Below are 23,567 nucleotides of genomic sequence, written 5' to 3'. Positions count from 1 at the left end.
GAGGAATATTGGGATAATGTGGAGTGTTATGAGCAGGTGTTCTCGCGTGGTTGAGTTTTGCATAGATGTGATGTGGGAGGGGATTGAGCCTCGTTGGGTCATTAGTAGTATGAATAAGGTGTAGGAGGCGGTTAGTAGGGTTGCGATTCCTGTTAGGATGATCGTGAAGGCAGATCAGTTGAATAAGGTGATTATAATGGTTAGCTCTGCTATGAGGTTTGTTGTTGGGGGTAAGGCTATGTTTGTTAGATTGGCCAGCAATCATCAGGTAGCTATGAGTGGTAGGAGAGGTTGTAGGCCTCGTGTGAGTAGTAGAATTCGGCTGTGCGTACGTTCATAGTTTGTGTTGGCTAGGCAGAATAGTATGGAGGAAGTTAGTCCATGGGAAATTATTAGGATCATTGCCCCTGAGAATGATCAGTGGGTTTGGATTATTCCTGCGGCGATAACTAGGCCTATGTGGCTAACGGATGAATAAGCGATTAGTGATTTTAGGTCTGTCTGTCGTAGGCAGATTGAGCTAGTCATTAGGGCGCCTCATAGGGCCAGGGTTAGGAAGGGGTAGTGCAGGAGGTTGGACAGTGGGCCCATAAATAGAGTGACTCGTATAATTCCGTATCCTCCTAGCTTTAGTAGTAGGGCGGTGAGGAGTATTGAGCCTGCGATGGGTGCTTCTACGTGGGCTTTTGGCAGTCAGAGGTGTAGGCCGTATAGTGGGGCTTTTACTATGAATGCTATGAGCAGTGCTAGACCTGATAGTATTCCTGTCCATGAGGTGGATAGGGTTGGGTGGGTTAGTTGTAGGGTTGGCAGGTGCAGGGTGCCAATTTTCACGTATAGGTGTATGATTGTGATTAGCAGGGGTAGAGAGCTTACTAGCGTGTAGAATAGCAGGTAGATGCCAGCGCTTAGGCGTTCTGGTTGGTTCCCCCATCGGGTGATTAAGATTAGGGTGGGAATGAGGGTTGCTTCAAATGAGATGTAAAATAGTGCTAGTTCTGTGGTGGAAAAGGCTAGTAGGATGAATGGCTGGACTGCGACTAAGGTTGAGATAAAGATTCGTTTGCGTTGTAGGGGTTCTTGTTGCAGGTGGTTTTGGCTTGCTATGAGTGGGAGTAGTCAGCAGGATAGTACTAGGAGGGGGGATGAGATTTGGTCAATTCCTGTTCAGTTGGATAAAAATTTGTAGGGGTAGTAGGTTGGGATTAATCACTGTAGGCTTAGGGCAGCGATTAGGAGGCTGTATAAGGTGGTGTTAGTCCATAGAAATTTTGGTGGAGACAGCAGGGCTGTTGGAAGAAGTATGATTGTGGGTAGGATGATTTTTAGCATTGCAGGAGGTTTAGGTTGTGTAGATGGTCGGAGCCATGTGTGCGGGTGGAGGCTACTAGGATGGCCAGGCCTGTGCCCGCCTCACACGTTGAGAAGGTTAGCATGAGAATTGGTACCATGGTGAATGAGGAGACTTGGTTTTCGATGGATCATATTGATAGGCCTACGAATATCGATAATATTATGCTTTCAAGGCATAGTAGGGCGGATACTAGGTGGGTTCGGTGGAAGGCTAGCCCTAGTCCGCTGAAAATGAAGGCTGAGTAGAAGCTTAAATGTAGGGGCGACATAAGAAAGTTACAGGGTTGGCTGTAATCTGCTGGGTCGAAACCAGCTATCTTTTTGGTTAGACTAACTTTCTGTTATTCTGCTCATTCTAGGCCCCCTTGAATTCACTCGTAGGCCAGTCCGAGTGTTAGGAGAAGGAGGATCACTACAGTTCAGGTGAGGGTCATTAGGGGGGATTGGAGTTGGACGGCTCATGGCAGGGGGAGTAGGAGGGCGATTTCTAGGTCGAATAGGACGAACAGGATGGCTACTGAGGAAGAATCGGACTGAGAATGGTAATCGAGCAGATCCAAGTGGGTCGAATCCACATTCGTACGGTGAGAGTTTCTCTGAGTCGGGGTTTATTTGGGCGAGTCAGAAGTTTAATGCGGTTAGGGCGGCGCTTAGGATTGATGATAGGGCGAATATGAACATGAGTGCGTTCATTGCTCTCCTCTGGGTTTATACCAGATTCTAGAGATTGGAAGTCAATTGTAATTAATATACTAGAAGAGCAAGATCCTCATCAGTAGATGGTTATGTAGAGGAATAGTCAGATGACGTCTACGAAGTGTCAGTATCAGGCTGCTGCCTCGAATCCGAAGTGGTGGTCTGATGTAAAGTGGAACTTGATCAGTCGGAAGAGGCAGACGGTCAGGAAGGAGGATCCGATGATTACGTGGAGTCCGTGGAATCCAGTGGCAACGAAGAAGGTAGATCCGTAGACGCTATCGGCGATTGAGAATGGGGCTTCGTGGTATTCTATTGCTTGTAGGTCTGTGAAGTAGAATCCCAGGAGGATCGTTAGGGTTAGGGCGTGGATGGCGTGTTTTCGGTTTCCTTCTGTGATGCTGTGATGGGCTCACGTTACGGTAACGCCTGAGGCTAGTAGGATGGCTGTGTTTAGTAGGGGGACTTCTATCGGGTTGAGTGGTTTAATTCCTGTTGGGGGTCATTGGCCTCCTAGTTCTGGGGTTGGGGCCAGGCTCGAGTGGAAGAACGCTCAGAAGAACCCTAAGAAGAAGAATGCTTCGGATGTGATGAAAAGGATTATGCCGTATCGTAGGCCTTTTTGGACTGTGGGAGTGTGATGGCCTTGGAAGGTGCTTTCTCGTACAATGTCTCGTCATCATTGGAGTATTACTAGGAGTATTGAGATGAGGCCTAGGGTTAGTAGTATGGATGAGTTGTAGTGGAATCACATGATTAATCCTGAGGTTGTGAGTAGGGCGGCGGCTGCCCCGAAGATTGGTCAAGGGCTTGGGTCAACTATGTGGTATGAGTGTGCTTGGTGTGCCATTAGATGTTTTCTTGTAAGTATAGGCTTAGAAGGAGCACGAAGACGTAGGCCTGGATTATGGCTACTGCTACTTCTAGGATGGTTAGGAGTAGTAGGATGATTATTGTTAGGATGGATACTGCAGGAAGGGTGGGTATTAATGCAATGGAGGCTGTAGAGATGAGTTGGATGAGTAAGTGTCCTGCTGTAAGGTTGGCTGTAAGGCGGACTCCGAGGGCTAGGGGGCGGATTAGTAGGCTGGTTGTTTCGATCAGGATTAGTGCGGGGATTAGGGGTGTAGGGGTACCTTCGGGTAATAGGTGGGCTAAAGAGGCTGATGGTTGGTTTCGTAGGCCTGTTAGTAGTGTGGCGAGCCATAGTGGGAAGGCTAGGGCTATGTTCATAGATAGTTGGGTGGTTGGGGTGAATGTATATGGAAGGAGGCCTAGAAGGTTGATTGTAAGAAGTATGATTATTAGGGATGTAAATATTATGGCTCATTTGTGGCCATTTTTGTTGAGTGGGACTATTAGTTGTTTTGTGATTAGGTGAAGGAGTCATGTTTGGATAGTAGAAAGGCGGTTGTTGATTCATCGGTTGTTTGGGGACGGGAATAGTAGGGCTGGGAAGAGTAGGGATAGTAGGATTAAGGGGATGCCAAATAGATTGGGGCTGGAAAATTGGTCAAAGAAGCTTAGGTTCATGGTCAGGATCATGGTGTGGGTTTGGTAGTGAGGGAGGTCTTATTTGATGGGGGGTTGGTTGTGGTGAAGGCTAGTAGTTTTGGTTGGATGAGGAGTGCTAGGGTTAATCAGGTTATAATTATGATTGAAAATCATGGTGCGGGGTTAAGCTGTGGCATATCATTAAGGAGGGGGAAGTCCCTCTTTGGCTAGCTTAAAAGGCTAGTGCTGTTGCATAGCTTCTTAATGATTAGGATGATGATAGAAGGGACGATCAGGCCTCGAAATGTGGGAGTGGGGTTGATTCTACTACAATGGGTATGTAGCTGTGATTAGCCCCGCAAATTTCTGAGCATTGTCCGTAAAAAATCCCAGGCCGGGTGGTAATGAATGAAGTTTGGTTTAGTCGGCCTGGGATTGCGTCTGTTTTAACTCCGAGCGTTGGGACTGCTCAGGAGTGGAGTACGTCTCCTGCAGTAATGATCACGCGGATGGGGGATTCTATTGGGATAACTACGCGGTGGTCAACTTCTAGCAGTCGGAAGTGGCCGTTGGGTAAGTCTGGGGTGGGCACTATGTAGGAGTCGAATGATAGGTCTTTGAAGTCTGTGTATTCGTAGCTTCAGTATCATTGGTGGCCGATGGCTTTTAGGGTGAGGTCTGGTTCGTCGATTTCGTCCATTATGTAGAGGATTTGTAGGGATGGGAGGGCGAGGAGTACCAGGACGATAGCAGGTAGGATTGTCCAGATCAGCTCTACTTCTTGGGCGTCTACAGCATTGGACGAGAGTTTTTCTGTTAGTATGTGGGCTAAAAGGTAGAGAACTAGGCTGCAGATAGCTAGGGCAACGATTAGGGCGTGGTCGTGGAATTCAACGAGTTCTTCTATGATGGGTGATGAGGCGTCTTGGAATCCTAGTTGGGAGTGGTTGGCCACATGAGATGTACAGGATTTTTACCTGTGATTTAGTCTTGACAAGGCTATGTAATTGGTTTACTAACGTCTCATAAGAAAGAAGCATGAGCGGTTAATGCAGTTGGCTTGAAACCAGCATGTGAGGGTTCGATTCCTTCCTTTCTTGTACTTGGACGAAGGCCGGTTCCTCGAAAGTATGGTATGGGGGAGGGCAGCCGTGGATTCATTCAACGTTTGTGGTAGTTAGTTCTGGTTGTAGGACTTTTCGTTTGGCCGGAAAGGCTTCTCAGATGATGAATATTAGTATGATTACGGCTACTATTGAGATTAGGGAGCCGATGGAGGAAATGGTGTTTCATAGTGTGTAGGCGTCGGGATAGTCCGAGTATCGTCGGGGTATTCCTGCTAGGCCTAGGAAGTGCTGGGGGAAGAACGTTAGGTTTACTCTTGTAAATATTACCCCGAAGTGGGCTTTTGCTCATGTTTGGTGTAGGGTAAACCCAGTGAGTAGTGGGAATCAGTGAGTAAATCCTGCTAGAATGGCAAAGACGGCGCCTATGGATAGGACGTAGTGGAAGTGGGCAACTACGTAGTACGTGTCGTGCAGGGCGATGTCTAGGGAAGAGTTTGCAAGAACGATTCCTGTTAATCCTCCGATGGTAAATAGGAAGATAAATCCTAGAGCTCATAGTATTGGGGGGGGGTCTCATTTGATTGTTCCTCCGTGCAGGGTGGCTAGTCAGCTAAATACTTTGATTCCGGTAGGGATGGCAATGATTATAGTGGCTGATGTAAAGTAGGCTCGGGTATCAACGTCTATTCCTACTGTAAACATGTGGTGAGCTCAGACGATGAATCCTAGGAAGCCGATGGATAGTATGGCTCAGACTATTCCCATGTAGCCGAAGGGCTCCTTTTTGCCTGAGTAGTACGTGACTACGTGTGAGATGATTCCGAACCCCGGTAGGATCAGAATATAGACTTCTGGGTGTCCGAAGAATCAGAATAGGTGTTGGTACAGGATTGGGTCTCCTCCTCCAGCGGGGTCGAAGAATGTGGTGTTTAGGTTTCGATCAGTTAGTAATATTGTAATACCGGCGGCGAGTACGGGGAGTGATAGAAGGAGTAGGATGGCGGTAATTAGTACGGATCAGACAAATAGTGGGGTTTGGTATTGTGAGAGTGCGGGGGGTTTTATGTTGATGGCTGTGGTGATAAAGTTGATGGCCCCAAGGATGGAGGAGATACCGGCTAAGTGGAGTGAGAAGATAGCCAGGTCTACTGAAGCTCCGGCGTGGGCAAGGTTACCTGCTAGGGGAGGGTAGACAGTTCAGCCTGTGCCGGCGCCAGCTTCTACAGTGGATGAGACTAGTAGTAGGAGGAATGATGGGGGGAGGAGTCAAAAGCTTATGTTGTTTATTCGCAGGAATGCTATGTCGGGGGCACCGATTATGAGGGGGACTACTCAGTTGCCGAATCCTCCGATCATGAGCGGATGCAGTGCAGTGAGTCCAGAGAGTGCACTGGCACCACTGGGGATGCACTTCATTGACTCCAGAGAGTGCACTGGCACCACTGGGGATGCAGTGCAGTGAGTCCAAAGACTTCACTGGCAAAACTGGGGATGCAGTGCAGTGAGTCCAGAGAGTGCACTGGCACCACTGGGGATGCACTGCAGTGAGTCCAGAGAGTGCACTGGCACCACTGGTGATGCAGTACAGTGAGTCCAGAGAGTGCACTGGCACCACTGCGGATGCACTGCAGTGAGTCCAGAGAGTGCACTGGCACCACTGGGGATGCACTACAGTGAGTCCAGAGATTGCACTGGCACCACTGGGGATGCACTGCACTGAGTCCAGAGAGTGCACTGGCACCACTGGGGATGCAGTGCAGTGAGTCCAGAGAGTGCACTGGCACCACTGGAGATGCAGTACAGTGAGTCCAGTGAATGCACTGGAACCACTGGGGATGCAGTGCAGTGAGTCCAGAGAGTGCACTGGCACCACTGGGGATGCAGTGCAGTGAGTCCAGAGAGTGCTCTGGCACCACTGGGGATGCACTGCAGTGAGTCCAGAGAGTGCACTGGCACCACTGGGGATGCAGTGCAGTGAGTCCAGAGAGTGCACTGGCACCACTGGGGATGCAGTCCAGTGAGTCCAGTGAGTGCACTGGCACCACTGGGGATGCAGCGCAGTGACTGCAGAGAGTACACTGGCACCACCGGGGATTCACTGCAGTGAGTCCAGAGAGTGCACTGGCACCACCTGTGATGCAGTGCAGTGAGTCCAGTGAGTGCACTGGCACCACTGGGGGTGCAGTACAGTGAGTCCAGAGAGTGCACTGACACCACTGGGGATGCAGTCCACTCATTCACTGGACTCACTGGACTGCATCACCAGTGGTGCCAGTGTACTCTCTGGACTCACTGCACTGCATCCCCAGTGGTGCCAGAGCACTCTCTGGACTCACTGCACTGCATCCCCAGTGGTGCCAGTGCACTCTCTGGACTCACTGCACTGTATCCGCAGTGGTGTCAGTGCACTCTCTGTACTCACTGAAGTGCATCCCCAGTGGTGCCAGTGCACTCTCTGGACTCACTGCACTGCATACCCAGTGGTGCCAGTGCACTCTCTGGACTCACTGCACTGCATCCCCAGTGGTGCCAGTGCAATCTCTGGACTCACTGCACTGCATCCCCAGTGGTGCCAGTGCACTCTCTGGACTCACTGCAGTGCATCCCCAGTGGTGCCAGTGCACTCTCTGGACTCACTGTACTGCATCACCAGTGGTGCCAGTGCACTCTCTGGACTCACAGCAGTGCATCCCCAGTGGTGCCAGTGCACTCTCTGGACTCACTGCACTGCATCCCCAGTGGTGCCAATGCACTCTCTGGACTCACTGCACTGCATCCCCAGTGGTGCCAGTGAAGTCTCTGGACTCACTGCACTGCATCCCCAGTGGTGCCAGTGCACTCTCTGGACTCACTGCACTGCATCCCCAGTGGTGCCAGTGAAGTCTCTGGACTCACTGCACTGCATCCCCACTGCTGCCAGTGCACTCTCTGGACTCACTGCACTGCATCCCCAGTGGTGCCAGTGCACTCTCTGGACTCACTGCACTGCATCCCCAGTGGTGCCAGTGCACTCTCTCGAGTCACTGCACTACATCCCCAGTGGTGCCAGTGCACTCACTGGACTCACTGTACTGCATCATCGGTGGTGCCAGTGCACTCTCTGGACTCACTGCACTGCATCCCCAGTGGTGCCAGTGCACTCTCTGGACTCACTGCACTACAGGCCCAGTGGTACCAGTGCACTCACTGGACTCACTGTACTGCATCACCAGTGGTGCCAGTGCACTCTCTGGACTCACTGCACTGCATCCCCAGTGGTTCCAGTGCATTCACTGGACTCACTGTACTGCATCTCCAGTGGTGCCAGTGCACGCTCTGGACTCACTGCACTGCATCCCCAGTGGTGCCAGTGCACTCTCTGGACTCACTGCACTGCATCCCCAGTGGTGCCAGTGTACTCACAGGATTCACTGCACTGCATCCCCAGTGGTGCAAGTGCACTCTCTGGAATCACTGCAGTGCATCCCCAGTGGTGCCAGTGCACTCACTGGACTCACTGCACTGCATCCCCAGTGGTGCCAGTGCACTCTCTGGACTCACTGCACTGCATCCCCAGTGGTGCCAGTGCACTCTCTGGACTCACTGTAGTGCATCCCCAGTGGTACCAGTGCACTCTCTGGGCTCACTGCAGTGCATCCCCAGTGGTGCCAGTGCACTCTCTGCACTCACTTCACTGCATCCCCAGTGGTGCCAGTGCACTCTCTGGACTCACTGCACTGCATCCCCAGTGGTGCCAGTGAAGTCTTTGGACTCACTGCACTGCATCCCCAGTGGTGCCAGTGCACTCTCTGGAGTCACTGAAGTGCATCCCCAGTGGTGCCAGTGCACTCTCTGGACTCACTGCAGTGCATCCCCAGTGGTGCCAGTGCACTCTCTGGACTCACTGTACTGCATCCCCACTGGTGCCAGTGCACTCTCTGGACTCACTGTACTGCATCCCCAGTGGTGACAGTGCACTCTCTGGACTAACTGCAGTGCATCCCCAGTGGTGCCAGTGCACTCTCTGGACTCACTGCAGTGCATCCCCAGTGGTGCCAGTGCACTCTCTGGTCTCACTGCACTGAAGCCCCAGTGGTGCCAGTGCACTCTCTGGACTCACTGCACTGCATCCCCAGTGGTGCCAGTGCACTGTCTGGACTCACTGCACTGCATCCCCAGTGGTGTCAGTGCACTCTCTGGACTCACAGCAGTGCATCCCCAGTGGTGCCAGTGCACTCTCTGGACTCACTGCACTGCATCCCCAGTGGTGCCAATGCACTCTCTGGACTCACTGCACTGCATCCCCAGTGGTGCCAGTGAAGTCTCTGGACTCACTGCACTGCATCCCCAGTGGTGCCAGTGCACTCTCTGGACTCACTGCACTGCATCCCCAGTGGTGCCAGTGAAGTCTCTGGACTCACTGCACTGCATCCCCACTGCTGCCAGTGCACTCTCTGGACTCACTGCACTGCATCCCCAGTGGTGCCAGTGCACTCTCTGGACTCACTGCACTGCATCCCCAGTGGTGCCAGTGCACTCTCTCGAGTCACTGCACTACATCCCCAGTGGTGCCAGTGCACTCACTGGACTCACTGTACTGCATCATCGGTGGTGCCAGTGCACTCTCTGGACTCACTGCACTGCATCCCCAGTGGTGCCAGTGCACTCTCTGGACTCACTGCACTACAGGCCCAGTGGTACCAGTGCACTCACTGGACTCACTGTACTGCATCACCAGTGGTGCCAGTGCACTCTCTGGACTCACTGCACTGCATCCCCAGTGGTTCCAGTGCATTCACTGGACTCACTGTACTGCATCTCCAGTGGTGCCAGTGCACGCTCTGGACTCACTGCACTGCATCCCCAGTGGTGCCAGTGCACTCTCTGGACTCACTGCACTGCATCCCCAGTGGTGCCAGTGTACTCACAGGATTCACTGCACTGCATCCCCAGTGGTGCAAGTGCACTCTCTGGAATCACTGCAGTGCATCCCCAGTGGTGCCAGTGCACTCACTGGACTCACTGCACTGCATCCCCAGTGGTGCCAGTGCACTCTCTGGACTCACTGCACTGCATCCCCAGTGGTGCCAGTGCACTCTCTGGACTCACTGTAGTGCATCCCCAGTGGTACCAGTGCACTCTCTGGGCTCACTGCAGTGCATCCCCAGTGGTGCCAGTGCACTCTCTGCACTCACTTCACTGCATCCCCAGTGGTGCCAGTGCACTCTCTGGACTCACTGCACTGCATCCCCAGTGGTGCCAGTGAAGTCTTTGGACTCACTGCACTGCATCCCCAGTGGTGCCAGTGCACTCTCTGGAGTCACTGCAGTGCATCCCCAGTGGTGCCAGTGCACTCTCTGGACTCACTGTACTGCATCCCCACTGGTGCCAGTGCACTCTCTGGACTCACTGTACTGCATCCCCAGTGGTGACAGTGCACTCTCTGGACTAACTGCAGTGCATCCCCAGTGGTGCCAGTGCACTCTCTGGACTCACTGCAGTGCATCCCCAGTGGTGCCAGTGCACTCTCTGGTCTCACTGCACTGAAGCCCCAGTGGTGCCAGTGCACTCTCTGGACTCACTGCACTGCATCCCCAGTGGTGCCAGTGCACTGTCTGGACTCACTGCACTGCATCCCCAGTGGTGTCAGTGCACTCTCTGGACTCACTGTACTGCACCCCCAGTGGTGCCAGTGCACTCACTGGACTGACTGCACTGCATCCCCAGTGGTGCCAGTGCGCTCTCTGGAGTCACAGCACTGCATCCCCAGTGGTGCTAGTGCACTCACTGGACTCACTGCACTGCATCACAGGTGGTGCCAGTGCACTCTCTGGACTCACTGCAGTGAATCCCCGGTGGTGCCAGTGTACTCTCTGCAGTCACTGCGCTGCATCCCCAGTGGTGCCAGTGCACTCTCTGGACTCACTGCACTGCATCCCCAGTGGTGCCAGTGCACTCTCTGGACTCACTGCACTGCATCCCCAGTGGTGCCAGAGCACTCTCTGAACTCACTGCAGTGCATCCCCAGTGGTGCCAGTGCACTCTCTGGACTCACTGCACTGCATCCCCAGTCGTGTCAGTGCACTCTCTGGACTCAGTGCAGTGCATCCCCAGTGGTGCCAGTGCAATCTCTGGACTCACTGTAGTGCATCCCCAGTGGTGCCAGTGCACTCTCTGGACTCACTGCAGTGCATCCCCAGTGGTGCCAGTGCACTCTCTGGACTCACTGTACTGCATCACCAGTGGTGCCAGTGCACTCTCTGGACTCACTGCAGTGCATCCCCAGTGGTGCCAGTGCACTCTCTGGACTCACTGCACTGCATCCGCTCATGATCGGAGGATTCGGCAACTGAGTAGTCCCCCTCATAATCGGTGCCCCCGACATAGCATTCCCGCGAATAAACAACATAAGCTTTTGACTCCTCCCCCCATCATTCCTCCTACTACTAGTCTCATCCACTGTAGAAGCTGGCGCCGGCACAGGCTGAACTGTCTACCCTCCCCTAGCAGGTAACCTTGCCCACGCCGGAGCTTCAGTAGACCTGGCTATCTTCTCACTCCACTTAGCCGGTATCTCCTCCATCCTTGGGGCCATCAACTTTATCACCACAGCCATCAACATAAAACCCCCCGCACTCTCACAATACCAAACCCCACTATTTGTCTGATCCGTACTAATTACCGCCATCCTACTCCTTCTATCACTCCCCGTACTCGCCGCCGGTATTACAATATTACTAACTGATCGAAACCTAAACACCACATTCTTCGACCCCGCTGGAGGAGGAGACCCAATCCTGTACCAACACCTATTCTGATTCTTCGGACACCCAGAAGTCTATATTCTGATCCTACCGGGGTTCGGAATCATCTCACACGTAGTCACGTACTACTCAGGCAAAAAGGAGCCCTTCGGCTACATGGGAATAGTCTGAGCCATACTATCCATCGGCTTCCTAGGATTCATCGTCTGAGCTCACCACATGTTTACAGTAGGAATAGACGTTGATACCCGAGCCTACTTTACATCAGCCACTATAATCATTGCCATCCCTACCGGAATCAAAGTATTTAGCTGACTAGCCACCCTGCACGGAGGAACAATCAAATGAGACCCCCCCAATACTATGAGCTCTAGGATTTATCTTCCTATTTACCATCGGAGGATTAACAGGAATCGTTCTTGCAAACTCTTCCCTAGACATCGCCCTGCACGACACGTACTACGTAGTTGCCCACTTCCACTACGTCCTATCCATAGGCGCCGTCTTTGCCATTCTAGCAGGATTTACTCACTGATTCCCACTACTCACTGGGTTTACCCTACACCAAACATGAGCAAAAGCCCACTTCGGGGTAATATTTACAGGAGTAAACCTAACGTTCTTCCCCCAGCACTTCCTAGGCCTAGCAGGAATACCCCGACGATACTCGGACTATCCCGACGCCTACACACTATGAAACACCATTTCCTCCATCGGCTCCCTAATCTCAATAGTAGCCGTAATCATACTAATATTCATCATCTGAGAAGCCTTTTCGGCCAAACGAAAAGTCCTACAACCAGAACTAACTACCACAAACGTTGAATGAATCCACGGCTGCCCTCCCCCATACCATACTTTCGAGGAACCGGCCTTCGTCCAAGTACAAGAAAGGAAGGAATCGAACCCTCACATGCTGGTTTCAAGCCAACTGCATTAACCGCTCATGCTTCTTTCTTATGAGACGTTAGTAAACCAATTACATAGCCTTGTCAAGACTAAATCACAGGTAAAAATCCTGTACATCTCATGTGGCCAACCACTCCCAACTAGGATTCCAAGACGCCTCATCACCCATCATAGAAGAACTCGTTGAATTCCACGACCACGCCCTAATCGTTGCCCTAGCTATCTGCAGCCTAGTTCTCTACCTTTTAGCCCACATACTAACAGAAAAACTCTCGTCCAATGCTGTAGACGCCCAAGAAGTAGAGCTGATCTGGACAATCCTACCTGCTATCGTCCTGGTACTCCTCGCCCTCCCATCCCTACAAATCCTCTACATAATGGACAAAATCGATGAACCAGACCTCACCCTAAAAGCCATCGGCCACCAATGATACTGAAGCTACGAATACACAGACTTCAAAGACCTATCATTCGACTCCTACATAGTGCCCACCCCAGACTTACCCAACGGCCACTTCCGACTGCTAGAAGTTGACCACCGCGTAGTTATCCCAATAGAATCCCCCATCCGCGTGATCATTACTGCAGGAGACGTACTCCACTCCTGAGCAGTCCCAACGCTCGGAGTTAAAACAGACGCAATCCCAGGCCGACTAAACCAAACTTCATTCATTACCACCCGGCCTGGGATTTTTTACGGACAATGCTCAGAAATTTGCGGGGCTAATCACAGCTACATACCCATTGTAGTAGAATCAACCCCACTCCCACATTTCGAGGCCTGATCGTCCCTTCTATCATCATCCTAATCATTAAGAAGCTATGCAACAGCACTAGCCTTTTAAGCTAGCCAAAGAGGGACTTCCCCCTCCTTAATGATATGCCACAGCTTAACCCCGCACCATGATTTTCAATCATAATTATAACCTGATTAACCCTAGCACTCCTCATCCAACCAAAACTACTAGCCTTCACCACAACCAACCCCCCATCAAATAAGACCTCCCTCACTACCAAACCCACACCATGATCCTGACCATGAACCTAAGCTTCTTTGACCAATTTTCCAGCCCCAATCTATTCGGCATCCCCTTAATCCTACTATCCCTACTCTTCCCAGCCCTACTATTCCCGTCCCCAAACAACCGATGAATCAACAACCGCCTTTCTACTATCCAAACATGACTCCTTCACCTAATCACAAAACAACTAATAGTCCCACTCAACAAAAATAGCCACAAATGAGCCATAATATTTACATCCCTAATAATCATACTTCTTACAATCAACCTTCTAGGCCTCCTTCCATATACATTCACCCCAACCACCCAACTATCTATGAACATAGCCCTAGCCTTCCCACTATGGCTCGCCACACTACTAACAGGCCTACGAAACCAACCATCAGCCTCTTTAGCCCACCTATTACCCGAAGGTACCCCTACACCCCTAATCCCCGCACTAATCCTGATCGAAACAACCAGCCTACTAATCCGCCCCCTAGCCCTCGGAGTCCGCCTTACAGCCAACCTTACAGCAGGACACTTACTCATCCAACTCATCTCTACAGCCTCCATTGCATTAATACCCACCCTTCCTGCAGTATCCATCCTAACAATAATCATCCTACTACTCCTAACCATCCTAGAAGTAGCAGTAGCCATAATCCAGGCCTACGTCTTCGTGCTCCTTCTAAGCCTATACTTACAAGAAAACATCTAATGGCACACCAAGCACACTCATACCACATAGTTGACCCAAGCCCTTGACCAATCTTCGGGGCAGCCGCCGCCCTACTCACAACCTCAGGATTAATCATGTGATTCCACTACAACTCATCCATACTACTAACCCTAGGCCTCATCTCAATACTCCTAGTAATACTCCAATGATGACGAGACATTGTACGAGAAAGCACCTTCCAAGGCCATCACACTCCCACAGTCCAAAAAGGCCTACGATACGGCATAATCCTTTTCATCACATCCGAAGCATTCTTCTTCTTAGGGTTCTTCTGAGCGTTCTTCCACTCGAGCCTGGCCCCAACCCCAGAACTAGGAGGCCAATGACCCCCAACAGGAATTAAACCACTCAACCCGATAGAAGTCCCCCTACTAAACACAGCCATCCTACTAGCCTCAGGCGTTACCGTAACGTGAGCCCATCACAGCATCACAGAAGGAAACCGAAAACACGCCATCCACGCCCTAACCCTAACGATCCTCCTGGGATTCTACTTCACAGCCCTACAAGCAATAGAATACCACGAAGCCCCATTCTCAATCGCCGATAGCGTCTACGGATCTACCTTCTTCGTTGCCACTGGATTCCACGGACTCCACGTAATCATCGGATCCTCCTTCCTGACCGTCTGCCTCTTCCGACTGATCAAGTTCCACTTTACATCAGACCACCACTTCGGATTCGAGGCAGCAGCCTGATACTGACACTTCGTAGACGTCATCTGACTATTCCTCTACATAACCATCTACTGATGAGGATCTTGCTCTTCTAGTATATTAATTACAATTGACTTCCAATCTCTAGAATCTGGTATAAACCCAGAGGAGAGCAATGAACGCACTCATGTTCATATTCGCCCTATCATCAATCCTAAGCGCCGCCCTAACCGCATTAAACTTCTGACTCGCCCAAATAAACCCCGACTCAGAGAAACTCTCACCGTACGAATGTGGATTCGACCCACTTGGATCTGCTCGATTACCATTCTCAGTCCGATTCTTCCTCAGTAGCCATCCTGTTCGTCCTATTCGACCTAGAAATCGCCCTCCTACTCCCCCTGCCATGAGCCGTCCAACTCCAATCCCCCCTAATGACCCTCACCTGAACTGTAGTGATCCTCCTTCTCCTAACACTCGGACTGGCCTACGAGTGAATTCAAGGGGGCCTAGAATGAGCAGAATAACAGAAAGTTAGTCTAACCAAAAAGATAGCTGGTTTCGACCCAGCAGATTACAGCCAACCCTGTAACTTTCTTATGTCGCCCCTACATTTAAGCTTCTACTCAGCCTTCATTTTCAGCGGACTAGGGCTAGCCTTCCACCGAACCCACCTAGTATCCGCCCTACTATGCCTTGAAAGCATAATATTATCGATATTCGTAGGCCTATCAATATGATCCATCGAAAACCAAGTCTCCTCATTCACCATGGTACCAATTCTCATGCTAACCTTCTCAGCGTGTGAGGCGGGCACAGGCCTGGCCATCCTAGTAGCCTCCACCCGCACACATGGCTCCGACCATCTACACAACCTAAACCTCCTGCAATGCTAAGAATCATCCTACCCACAATCATACTTCTTCCAACAGCCCTGCTGTCTCCACCAAAATTTCTATGGACTAACACCACCTTATACAGCCTCCTAATCGCTGCCCTAAGCCTACAGTGATTAATCCCAACCTACTACCCCTACAAATTTTTATCCAACTGAACAGGAATTGACCAAATCTCATCCCCCCTCCTAGTACTATCCTGCTGACTACTCCCACTCATAGCAAGCCAAAACCACCTGCAACAAGAACCCCTACAACGCAAACGAATCTTTATCTCAACCTTAGTCGCAGTCCAGCCATTCATCCTACTAGCCTTTTCCACCACAGAACTAGCACTATTTTACATCTCATTTGAAGCAACCCTCATTCCCACCCTAATCTTAATCACCCGATGGGGGAACCAACCAGAACGCCTAAGCGCTGGCATCTACCTGCTATTCTACACGCCAGTAAGCTCTCTACCCCTGCTAATCACAATCATACACCTATACGTGAAAATTGGCACCCTGCACCTGCCAACCCTACAACTAACCCACCCAACCCTATCCACCTCATGGACAGGAATACTATCAGGTCTAGCACTGCTCATAGCATTCATAGTAAAAGCCCCACTATACGGCCTACACCTCTGACTGCCAAAAGCCCACGTAGAAGCACCCATCGCAGGCTCAATACTCCTCGCCGCCCTACTACTAAAGCTAGGAGGATACGGAATTATACGAGTCACTCTATTTATGGGCCCACTGTCCAACCTCCTGCACTACCCCTTCCTAACCCTGGCCCTATGAGGCGCCCTAATGACTAGCTCAATCTGCCTACGACAGACAGACCTAAAATCACTAATCGCTTATTCATCCGTTAGCCACATAGGCCTAGTTATCGCCGCAGGAATAATCCAAACCCACTGATCATTCTCAGGGGCAATGATCCTAATAATTTCCCATGGACTAACTTCCTCCATACTATTCTGCCTAGCCAACACAAACTATGAACGTACGCACAGCCGAATTCTACTACTCACACGAGGCCTACAACCTCTCCTACCACTCATAGCTACCTGATGATTGCTGGCCAATCTAACAAACATAGCCTTACCCCCAACAACAAACCTCATAGCAGAGCTAACCATTATAATCACCTTATTCAACTGATCTGCCTTCACGATCATCCTAACAGGAATCGCAACCCTACTAACCGCCTCCTACACCTTATTCATACTACTAATGACCCAACGAGGCTCAATCCCCTCCCACATCACATCTATGCAAAACTCAACCACGCGAGAACACCTGCTCATAACACTCCACATTATCCCAATATTCCTCCTAATCCTCAAACCCGAACTGATCTCCGGAATCCCCTCATGCAAGTATAGTTTAAACCAAACATTAGACTGTGATTCTAAGAATAGAAGTTCAAACCTTCTTACCTGCCGAGGGGAGGGTTTAACCAACAAGAGCTGCTAACTCTTACATCTGAGCCTAAAACCTCAGCCCCCTTACTTTTAAAGGATAACAGCAATCCACTGGTCTTAGGAACCACCCATCTTGGTGCAAATCCAAGTAAAAGTAGTGAACCCCACACTACTAATCAACTCCCTCACACTACTCACGCTGACAATCCTCCTAACCCCAATCATCCTGCCATTTCTATTTAAAAACTTTAAAAACACCCCACAAGCCACCACCCGCGCTGTTAAAACCGCATTCCTAATTAGCCTAGCCCCTACAACCGCATTCATCTACTCGGGAGTAGAATCTGTCACCTGCCACTGGGAGTGAAAATTCATTATAAACTTTAAAATCCCCCTGAGCCTAAAAATAGACCAATACTCAATAACATTTCTTCCAATCGCCCTATTTGTAACATGATCAATCCTACAATTCGCCATATGATACATGGCCTCAGAGCCATACGTAACAAAATTTTTCACCTACCTACTGACATTCCTAGTCGCCATACTCCTCCTAACAACCGCAAACAACATATTCCTCCTATTCGTAGGCTGGGAAGGAGTACGAATCATGTCCTTCCTTCTCATCGGCTGATGACAAGGCCGAGCAGATGCCAACACCGCCGCCCTACGAGCCGTAATCTACAACCGAATCGGAGACATCGGACTGATCCTGAGCATAGCATGACTAGCTTCAACATTCAACACCTGAGAGATCCAACAAGCCGTACACCCCCACCAAACCCCAATCCTCCCCCTCATAGGATTAATCCTCGCAGCTGCAGGAAAATCCGCCCAATTTGGACTCCACCCATGACTGCCCGCAGCAATAGAAGGCCCCACCCCAGTATCAGCCCTACTGCACTCCAGTACCATAGTAGTAGCCGGAATCTTCCTGCTCATCCGCATGCACCCCCTGCTAGCCACCAACCAGACAGCCCTAACTGCCTGCCTATGCCTAGGTGCTCTATCAACCCTATTCGCTGCCACATGCGCCCTAACCCAAAATGACATCAAAAAAATCATTGCTTTCTCAACATCCAGCCAACTAGGACTAATAATAGTCACTATCGGACTAAACCTCCCACAACTAGCCTTCCTACACATCTCAACCCATGCCTTCTTTAAAGCCATACTATTCCTATGCTCAGGGTCTATCATCCACAACCTAAACGGAGAACAAGATATCCGAAAGATAGGAGGCCTACAGAAAATACTCCCAGTCACTACTTCCTGCCTAACCATCGGAAACCTGGCGCTGATAGGAACCCCATTCCTAGCCGGATTCTACTCAAAAGACCTCATCATCGAAAGCTTAAACACATCATACCTAAATACTTGAGCCCTACTCCTAACCCTTATAGCCACAGCATTCACCGCAACCTACAGCATCCGCATAACCATCCTAGTCCAAGCTGGACAAACCCGAATCCCCCCAATAGTATCAATAAACGAAAACAACCCACTAATCACCGCCCCCCTAACCCGACTCGCCCTAGGCAGCATTACAGCAGGAATAATCATTACCTCTTTCATCACACCAACCAAAACCCCCCCAATAACCATACCCCTTATCACCAAAACTGCTGCCATCCTCATAACAATCCTAGGAATCATCCTAGCCCTAGAACTATCGAACATAACACACACCCTCACTCACCCCAAACCAACCCCCCTCATAAACTTCTCCTCTGCATTAGGGTACTTCAACCCCCTAGTACACCGATTCTTCTCCAAAAACCTACTAGAAAAGGGACAAAACATTGCCCTACACTTGATCGACCTCTCCTGACTCAAAAAAATAGGGCCAGAGGGCCTTGCTGAACTACAAGTAGCCGCAAGCAAAGCCGCAACCTCAATACACACAGGGCTAATTAAGGCCTACCTAGGATCCTTCGCCCTCTCCATCCTGGTAATAATCCTAATAACACACAGACTCACTAATGGCCCCTAACATCCGCAAATCCCATCCCCTACTAAAAATAATCAACAACTCCCTAATCGACCTACCCGCCCCCTCCAACATCTCTGCCTGATGAAACTTCGGCTCCCTTCTAGCCATCTGCTTAGCCACACAAATCCTAACAGGCCTGCTACTAGCCATACACTACACCGCAGACACTTCACTCGCCTTCTCCTCAGTAGCTCACACATGCCGAGACGTCCAGTACGGATGGCTCATCCGCAACCTCCACGCCAACGGTGCTTCGCTCTTCTTTATCTGCATCTACTTACACATCGGACGAGGCCTCTACTACGGCTCCTACCTATACAAAGAAACCTGAAACACAGGAGTAATCCTCCTACTCACCCTAATAGCAACTGCCTTCGTAGGGTATGTCCTACCATGAGGACAAATGTCATTCTGAGGGGCAACCGTAATCACCAACCTATTCTCAGCCATCCCGTACATTGGGCAAACTCTAGTAGAATGAGCCTGAGGAGGATTCTCAGTAGACAATCCAACCTTAACCCGATTCTTCGCCATCCACTTCCTACTGCCCTTCCTAATTGCAGGAATCACCCTAGTCCACCTAACCTTCCTACACGAATCAGGCTCAAATAACCCACTAGGAATCGTATCAGACTGCGACAAAATCCCATTCCACCCATACTTCTCCATTAAAGACAGCTTAGGGCTTACCCTAATAATCACCCCTCTAATAGCACTAGCCCTATTTTCACCGAACCTCCTGGTTCTTGGAATCCTAGTTGGGAGTGGTTGGCCACATGAGATGTACAGGATTTTTACCTGTGATTTAGTCTTGACAAGGCTATGTAATTGGTTTACTAACGTCTCATAAGAAAGAAGCATGAGCGGTTAATGCAGTTGGCTTGAAACCCATCCCCAGTGGTGCAAGTGCACTCTCTGGACTCACTGCACTGCAGCCCCAGTGGTGCCAGTGCACTCTCTGGACTCACTGCACTGCATCCCCAGTGGTGCCAGTGCACTCTCTGGACTCACTGCAGTGCATCCCCAGTGGTGCCAGCGCACTCTCTGGACTCACTGTAGTGCATCCCCAGTGGTGCCAGTGCGCTCTCTGGAGTCACAGCACTGCATCCCCAGTGGTGCCAGTGCAATCTCTGGACTCACTGCACTGCATCCCCAGTGGTGCCAGTGCACTCTCTGGACTCACTGCACTGCATCCCCATTGGTGCCATTGCACTCTCTGCACTCACTGCACTGCATCCCCAGTGGTGCCCGTGCACTCACTGGACTGACTGCACTGCATCCCCAGTGGTGCCAGTGCGCTCTCCGGAGTCACAGCACTGCATCCCCAGTGGTGCCAGTGCACTCACTGGACACACTGTACTGCATCACAGGTGGTGCCAGTGCACTCTCTGCACTCACTGCACTGCATCCCCAGTGGTGCCAGTGCACTCTCTGGACTCACTGCACTGCATCCCCAGTGGTGCCAGTGCAGTCTCTGGACTCACTGCAGTGCATCCCCAGTGGTGCCAGAGCACTCTCTGGACTCACTGCACCGCATCCCCAGTGGTGCCAGTGCACTCTCTGGACTCACTGCACCGCATCCCCAGTGGTGTCAGTACACTCTCTGGACTCACTGAAGTGCATCCCCAGTGGTGCCAGTGCACTCTCTGGACTCACTAAACTGCATCCCCAGTGGTGCCAGTGCACTCTCTGGACTCACTGCACTGCTTCCCCAGTGGTGCCAGTGCAATCTCTGGACTCACTGCACCGCATCCGCAGTGGTGCCAGTGCACTCTCTAGAGTCACTGCGCTGCATCCCCAGTTGTGCCAGTGCACTCTCTGGACTCACTGCAGTGCATCCCCAGTGGTGCCAGTGCACTCTCTGGACTCACTGCACTGCATCCCCAGTGGTGCCAGTGCACTCTCTGGACTCACTGCACTGCATCCCCAGTGCTGCCAGTGCACTCTCTGGACTCACTGCAGTGCATCCCCAGTGGTGCCAGTGCACTCTCTGGACTCACTGCACTGCATCCCCAGTGCTGCCAGTGCACTCTCTGGACTCACTGCACTGCATTCCCAGTGGTGCCAGTGAAGTCTCTGGACTCACTGCACTGCATCCCCAGTGGTGCCAGTGCACTCTCTGGACTCACTGCACTGCATCCCCACTGCTGCCAGTGCACTCTCTGGACTCACTGCACTGCATCCCCAGTGGTGCCAGTGCACTCTCTGGACTCACTGCACTGCATCCCCAGTGGTGCCAGTGCACTCTCTCGAGTCACTGCACTACATCCCCAGTAGTGCCAGTGCACTCACTGGACTCACTGTACTGCATCATCGGTGGTGCCAGTGCACTCTCTGGACTCACTTCACTGCATCCCCAGTGGTGCCAGTGCACTCTCTGGACTCACTGCACTGCAGGCCCAGTGGTACCAGTGCACTCACTGGACTCACTGTACTGCATCACCAGTGGTGCCAGTGCACTCTCTGGACTCACAGCAATGCATCCCCAGTGGTTCCAGTGCATTCACTGGACTCACTGCAGTGCATCCCCAGTGGTGCCAGTGAGCTCTCTGGACTCACTGCTCTGCATCCCCAGTGGTGCCAGTGTACTCACAGGATTCACTGCACTGCATCCCCAGTGGTGCTAGTGCACTCTCTGGACTCACTGCAGTGCATCCCCAGTGGTGCCAGTGCACTCTCTGGACTCACTGAAGTGCATTCTCAGTGGTGCCAGTGCACTCTCTGGGCTCACTACAGTGCATCCCCAGTGGTGCCAGTACACTCACTGGACTCACTGCACTGCATCCCCAGTGGTGCCAGTGCACTCTCTGGACTCACTGCACTGCATCCCCAGTGGTGCCAGTGCACTCTCTGGACTCACTGTAGTGCATCCCCAGTGGTGCCAGTGCACTCTCTGGACTCACTGCAGTGCATCCCCAGTGGTGCCAGTGCACTCTCTGCACTCACTTCACTGCATCCCCAGTGGTGCCAGTGCACTCTCTGGACTCACTGCACTGCATCCCCAGTGGTGCCAGTGAAGTCTTTGGACTCACTGCACTGCATCCCCAGTGGTGCCAGTGCACTCTGTGGAGTCACTGAAGTGCATCCCCAGTGGTGCCAGTGCACTCTCTGGACTCACTGCACTGCATGTCCAGTGGTGCCAGTGCACTCTCTGGACTCACTGTACTGCATCCCCACTGGTGCCAGTGCACTATGTGGACTCACTGTACTGCATCCCCAGTGGTGACAGTGCACTCTCTGGACTAACTGCAGTGCATCCCCAGTGGTGCCAGTGCACTCTCTGGACTCACTGCAGTGCATCCCCAGTGGTGCCAGTGCACTCTCTGGTCTCACTGCACTGCATCCCCAGTGGTGCCAGTGCAGTCTCTGGACTCACTGCACTGCATCCCCAGTGGTGCCAGTGCACTGTCTGGACTCACTGCAGTGCATCCCCAGTGATGTCAGTGCACTCTCTGGACTCACTGTACTGCACCCCCAGTGGTACCAGTGCACTCACTGGACTGACTGCACTGCATCCTCAGTGGTGCCAGTGCGCTCTCTGGAGTCACAGCACTGCATCCCCAGTGGTGCCAGTGCACTCACTGGACTCACTGCACTGCATCACAGGTGGTGCCAGTGCACTCTCTGGACTCACTGCAGTGCATCCCCGGTGGTGCCAGTGTACTCTCTGCAGTCACTGCACTGCATCCCCAGTGGTGCCAGTGCACTCACTGGACTCACTGGACTGCATCCCCAGTGGTGCCAGTGAACTCTCTGGACTCACTGCACTGCATCCCCAGTGGTGCCAGTGTACTCTCTGGACTCACTGCACTGCATCCCCAGTGGTGCCAGAGCACTCTCTGGACTCACTGCACTGCATCCCCAGTGGTGCCAGTGCACTCTCTGGACTCACTGCAGTGCATCACCTGTGGTGCCAGTGCACTCTCTGGACTCACTGAAGTGCATCCCCAGTGGTGCCAGTGCAATCTCTGGACTCACTGCACTGCATTCCCAGTCGTGCCAGTGCACACTCTGGACTCACTGCACTGCATCCCCAGTGGTGCCAGTGCACTCTCTGGACTCACTGCACTGCAACCCCAGTGTTGCCAGTGCACTCTCTGGACTCACTGCACTGCATCACCAGTGGTGACAGTGCACTCTCTGGACTCACGGCACTGCATCCCCAGTGGTGCCAGAGCACTCTCTGGACTCACTGCACTGCATCCCCAGTGGTGCCAGTGCACTCTCTGGACTCACTGTAGTGCATCCCCAGTGGTGCCAGTGCACTCTCTGGACTCACTGCAGTGCATCCCCAGTGGTGCCAGTGCACTCTCTGCACTCACTTCACTGCATCCCCAGTGGTGCCAGTGCACTCTCTGGACTCACTGCACTGCATCCCCAGTGGTGCCAGTGAAGTCTTTGGACTCACTGCACTGCATCCCCAGTGGTGCCAGTGCACTCTGTGGAGTCACTGAAGTGCATCCCCAGTGGTGCCAGTGCACTCTCTGGACTCACTGCACTGCATGTCCAGTGGTGCCAGTGCACTCTCTGGACTCACTGTACTGCATCCCCACTGGTGCCAGTGCACTATGTGGACTCACTGTACTGCATCCCCAGTGGTGAC

General features: G+C 51.8%; 2 long non-coding RNA genes across 2 annotated transcripts in view; one reads left to right on the top strand and one right to left on the bottom strand.

The window, feature by feature from the left end:
• LOC310897992 overlaps window positions 1-23,567 on the top strand; it is a 927,268-nt gene that overhangs the window by 778,972 nt on the left and 124,729 nt on the right. The window contains exons 8-9 of the long non-coding RNA XR_014582875.1: window positions 125-2,719; window positions 14,120-16,793. This is a non-coding gene — a long non-coding RNA (uncharacterized lncRNA). The remainder of the gene's footprint in view (window positions 1-124; window positions 2,720-14,119; window positions 16,794-23,567) is intronic.
• LOC310897995 overlaps window positions 11,998-23,567 on the bottom strand; it is a 99,597-nt gene continuing 88,027 nt past the window's right edge. Inside the window, exon 2 of the long non-coding RNA XR_014582878.1 lies at window positions 11,998-16,713. This is a non-coding gene — a long non-coding RNA (uncharacterized lncRNA). The remainder of the gene's footprint in view (window positions 16,714-23,567) is intronic.

Source organism: Anser anser (genome assembly GCF_964211835.1).
Source record: "Anser anser genome assembly, chromosome: 3".
NCBI classification, from domain to species: Eukaryota; Metazoa; Chordata; class Aves; order Anseriformes; family Anatidae; genus Anser; species Anser anser.
The sequence above is the reverse complement of the archived record's forward strand: the minus strand, read 5'-3'. Positions and strand labels throughout refer to the sequence as shown.